A 5,979-nucleotide genomic window follows, 5' to 3' on the forward strand; every position below is an offset into this window, starting at 1 on the left:
TAATGGGCATAGCATCTCGCTTACACATCTCCTCTTGTTTTGTGATTGTCTTGACCTTTACATTCCTTCTATTTCATAACACATACATAACAGTAAGGCTGCCTAATAGACCTCATTTTCATGCAGTCTGGGATCTCTGGGATGCTTTTATTTATTTATTTACTGGTGACTATCATCTTTTTATAAGGTCCTTGTTCTAATTCTTTATTCTTCTGAAATACTTTCACCTTCTTCATAAATGTGAATCCCTGAAACTTTCCCAGTTCTTATAGTCCAGCAATTCTCTCTGAATCCACTTGCCTTCCTATAAAGCATGGAACCCTATGGTCGGACAATTCAGTGACATCTCATTAACATCTTAGAATTCTCTACCACCACTCCCGACCTTCTGTCTAGTTTAGTTTATAGATCCCTAACTCAGGATAACCCCATCAAGCATTCTCAACTCTTTCTGCTGAGCTGCCAGCAGTAGACAAAGAAAGTCACAAAACTAAAATAATTGGGTCCACTGCAATTTCATGCTAAGTAAACACAGTCAGGCCTTCTGTGCTGCTCAGTAATCCTTGATCTATTTATTTATATGTGGGGGGATGCAACAAAGCATCTCCCACAGCCACTGCTCCACATTATTCCACATTATTAATTTCCTTAGGTTGCCACCCCTACACATGTCACCTGAAGGTTCTAACTACAGTTATGATACTGGCAGAATTGAAAACTTCTGACTTGAGTTTCTTTACTTTCTTCAACATCTCAATACATATCAGTGTCCTTCCTGTTCTCCTCTCTTCCTATTATGGCATCACATAAAACTGTATCCCTTATCTTTGCCAAAGTTTTCTCCTATACACCTGATCATAACCCCCCCTTTGTCTTTAGAATTAGTTCCTGTAGATTAACCCTCTCTTTGAGCATCTCCCTGCCTATGATTTCCTTTCTCTTATTGTGTCAAAGAGCAAGGCCAGATTCCACTATTCCGGAAAAGTTAGTTTTCTTGATCATTCTCTACAATGCCCAAATTATTCATTGTAACATTTGGATAAAATCATGGTCTCTTTTGCCTCTGCCTGGCATTCAAATTCTTGATCCTTGATATTTGCACTTACTTTGGATGCCCTCCCTGAATTTCTGGTAAGTCAAGGACAATATTTGAATATTAAAGTGAGTCATAATGATATTTGGAGCTAATATTGACTAGAGTTTCTTAGCGTGTCAGGCTTGGGTACAAAGATTCATGGAATATTATAGCAAGCTGCTAGGAAAGATAAAGAAGGCAGGAATAATTAACTGAAGGGATGATCCCAAGATGGGTTGCCAGTTATTCAAACAACAGTGTCCAAACTTTTGGAAAACACACATTGTGGATCAGTACCCAAGGAGCCCAAGATGATCCCTGGTATGGTAGCAAGAATTTAGGGTCAGTAAAAGAAAGTGGCCCCAAGAGGAGATGTGTGGAACCGATCAATAAGTAGATATGTGACCAGGATTAGTAAGAAGCTTGGTGATCAGTCTCCCATTTTAGAGGAGTTCCTTGGGATCAAGGTCCATGCATTTCTTAGATTTCTATTTTCATGTACTAGTGAGTTTTCAGTCTGTGTTTATTCCTGTGGTCCCTTGACTTAACAGAATTCAATGCACAGAGTAGGATTTAGTGACTATTCACTGAAATGAATTGAAATGTAATCAGACAATTCAGAAAACCAAACCTTAGTAATAGGCAAATTGTTTACAGATGGGTAATGGGAAGCTACAACTCAGTGACTACACATGTGTTCAAAGTTGACACCAAATTTAATGCAGAAAGAAATTTCAGGCTCACTGCTCTCTGATGGTGAGAAGGTATCTCTTGATATATTGCTACCAATGGTCAGATTTGGCTCATAATTCAGTCTGCAAGTGATCCTCTCAGTGCATGATACTGGAAAAGCCTGGTGAAGGCAAGTAGCCAATTCTCATTCTCTTTTGGTAAGTTTCTTTTCCTCCAAGGAAGACTAAGCTCCGTAATTCTTGGATATATAGCACATTCCATCTTCAACTGAACTAAACTCAGACTTCTTACAGAGATAACTCATAGTGTCTTTGTAACTTTCTGTTGTAACTTGGAAACACACAGGTGTCGGAAAATGGAATTCCAGATGGCAAGAAAAAGTTCAGGATTCACTTTGTGAAGGGGAGGATAAAAGTGTCTCATATAGGTTCTACTGTGTTGAGTGACTTCTAGTATATAGCAGTAAATTAGGTCTGGTCTCAAACAAAAGGAGTTTGTCAGTGAAATTATTGGTGAGAAAAAATGCTTCCTGCTTTATTGACATAGCAAAATTTTCACCCAAACACAATGCCATACTGAGCCCTGATGAGCAGTGTGTGAGGCTGGAGAGACAGGTACATGTCTTTCCTGGTCCCTAGATGGAACACTGGCTTTCTTCTTCCACTGACCCAACACTATATGGAGCATGAAAGTGGGGATTTTAGGAGGACCAATAAGAGAAATATGAAGCAAAGCAGGTGTTTTTGTTAATATAACTGAAGTTCTGGCAGCAATTTCTACTTTCTCAAGAAGGTATACAAATAGGCATGTTTTTTTGTTTGAAGTAGACATTTGGCCTTTAATGTATTTTTTATCGTTTTATTGAGGTATAATTGATGTTTGATAAACTCCTATATTTAAAGTGTACAATTTGATAAATTTGACATCTATACACCTTCCAATCAAGAAAATGAACAGATCTATCACCCTTAAAAATTGTCTTATGCCTCTTTGTCTTTCTCTCTCTTTCTCCTCTGCTCCCCTACCCCAACCCTGACAACTGATAGGATTTCTGTCACTAGAGTTCTGTTTACTTTTTCTAGAATTTTATATAAATGGAAACATCCAGTATGAACTCTATTTAGTTTATTTAATCAGCATAACTGAGATAAATTCAATGTTGTGTATATCAATAATTTATTCCTTGTCGACTAATATTCCATTGTATGAATATACTGTAAATTGTTCATTCTCATATTGATGGACAACTTATTTCCAGTTTTTCTGTTACAAATAAAAATGCTGTGGAAATTCATGTACATATCTTTGTTTAGACATGTTTTCATTTATTTTGGGTAAATATCTAAAGTTGATTATCTGTCTTGTATATTATACCTATGATTAACTTTTTAAGGAACTGTTAAATATTTTCCAGAGTAGTTGAATCATTTTACATCCCACCAGCAGTGAATGTGAGCTATAATTGTCCCATGTTCTCACCAACAACTGGTAAGATCATTATTTTTAACTTCAGACATTCAATGGGTATGTAGTAATATCTAGTTGCAAGCAGAATTTGTGCTTTCCTAATGACTGATGATTTGAGCCTCTTTTCTCATACTTACTTGCCATTCACATCTTTGTGGAATGTCTATTCAATTATTTTTGCCTATGTAAAAAATTTGGGTTGCTTATCTTCTTAACATTGAGTTGTAAATATTCTTTATTTAGTCTAGACTCAAAGCCTTTCTCAGATATATGTTTGCAAATATTTTCTCATTTTCTGGATTGTTATTTCACTATTATCACACTACCTTTTGAAGAGCAAGTTTTTCAAATTTTGATGAAGTCCAAATTATTGATTTTTGCACTTATAGTTCATAATTTTTGGGTCCTATTTAAAAAATTATCAACCCCAAATTCTCTAATATTTTCTCCTCTGTTTTCTTTTAGGAATTTTAGATTTTAAATTCTTACAGTTAAGCTTATGTTCAATATTTATTCAATTTTTGTTTAAGCTATGAGGTTAGGATTAAGGTTCATTTCCTGCATATGGGTATCCAATTGTTCCAGCACCATTTGTTGAAAGATTTTCCCATAAATTCTCTTGGAATCTTCTTTTTTTTTTTTTTTAAGATTTTATTTATTTATTTGAGAGAGAGAATGAGAGAGAGAGAGCACACGAGAGGGGGGAAGGTCAGAGGGAGAAGCAGACTCCCCGCTGAGCAGGGAGCCCGATGTGGGACTTGATCCCGGGACTCCGGGATCATGACCTGAGCCGAAGGCAGTCGCTTAACCAACTGAGCCACCCAGGCGCCCAATTCTCTTGGTATCTTAATGAAAAAGCAATTGACCATATGAATGTGAGTTTATTTTTGGATAGCCTATTCACTTTCATCATTCTGTAGTTTCCTATCTTGATGTCAATACTACACTGTCTTCATTACTAAAGTCTAGAAGTCGGGTATAAACTTCCAACTTTTTTTTTTTTAAATTTTATTTATTTGAGAGAGAGATAGTGAGATAGAGAGCACAAGTGGGGAGGAGAGGGAGAAGCAGGCTCCCCACAGAGCAGGGAGCCCGATGCGGGACTCGATCCCAGGACCCCGGGATCATGACCTGAGCCGAAGGCAGACGCTTAAGCGACTGAGCCACCCAGGTGCCCCCAACTTTTATTTTTAAGAGTTGTTTTCTGTGGTCATTTCTACATTCTTCTAAAGAATGTGTACAAATGGACATCATTTTCAAAAACATAATTCTAAGGAAGGATAAGAAGAAAATAACATGACATTCTCTAGAACAACTGTGATCCTAGAAGTGTTCTTTTCTTCTGTTTTGTGAGTTTAGAACACAAACATTTCCCTCATCATAAAATAGGGGTTCTACTATTAAAGGCCAACAATCTAAGACTCTGAAGCAGTATTTCACAAGGCTTGGCATGTAAGGTGATCCAAAACTTCTTGTGATCATTCATTGTGCATAGAGGATATGATAATGTATGTTACTTTACATAACATACAATGACAAAGCATTTACTTTTCATAAATTTCACTTGAACCTCACAACAGTTTATAGGAGTCTTCTAAGCATTATTAGTAGTATAGTTGTTGCAACATGTATATTATAAAACTCGCAGCAGATACTGTTGCATACCAATTATGTATGTGATATGGTACATTACATACAATCATAAAGGCTATAATCCATTGCTTGCAAAAATAATAAGTTTGTAAAACAGAAGTATTTACATGTATATTATGAATATGTGCTATATTATACATAAATATAAATTATTATAAGTTATAGATTAGTGCTAACTAGGATATAATTAACTAATAGTTGAGATAGGCAGTATATCCTATAGGAATTAGAAAGAAGGGGTGAAAGCATTAGTGAGACTGAGTTATCCAGGAAAAGGTTCCCACGCTAAGAGGGACTCAAGTTTTTTTTTTTTTTTCTTTTTCTGTTTTAAAGAATTTATTCATTTGAGAGAGAGTGAGTGAGAGAGAGAACACAAGTTGGGGGGAGGGGCAGAGGGAGAGGGAGAAGCAGACTCCCTGCTGGACCCAGAGATGATGACCTGAGCCGAAGGCAGACACTTAACCATTTGAACCACCCAGGTGCCCCAGGGTCTCAGGTTTAATTTAAAGGAAAAATAACATGTTGGGAGTCAAGAAAGAGGAAGAGGGCTTTTTAGGAAAATGCAATAGTATCAACATGGACATGGGGCTAGAAATGCACAAAACTTGTGTTGAGATAGTAAAAAGAATATGAGCACTCTGTAGGAGAGCCATAGATGATGCTAGAATTGTAGGTTGAGGTGGGTTAGTAAAAACCTTGAATGCTTTTTCATACAAAGACACAGCTTCTATTAGTGCCTGTCTGGTGACGGCTCTTACATCCAAGTTTCCAGACCAGAACACTTTTCTGAATTACAGACATATATGGGTGCCAATGCCTGGGGAATCCCACAAATAACTCCAAATAAATACAGTCAAATCAGAATGCTATCTTTTCCACTCAAGCTTGTGCATCCTCCTATATTGTCAATTTTATTAAAGAATCTAAGCTACCTAGAAGCCCATCAGGAACCAGGGTGTCCCTCTAGTCTTCTTTTCATCTTTTTGTATGACTCAGGTTTCTTTTAACTTCCAACATCTCTTCAACCTCTTTCCTCTTCATAATCATTGCCATTGCCTTTGCAAAGGCTTTTATCTTCTCTTTTCACAGCT

Source organism: Mirounga angustirostris, unplaced genomic scaffold (assembly GCF_029215605.1).
Source record: "Mirounga angustirostris isolate CCGP_5_RB_7025 unplaced genomic scaffold, mMirAng1.0.hap1 SCAF_2, whole genome shotgun sequence".
NCBI lineage: Eukaryota > Metazoa > Chordata > Mammalia > Carnivora > Phocidae > Mirounga > Mirounga angustirostris.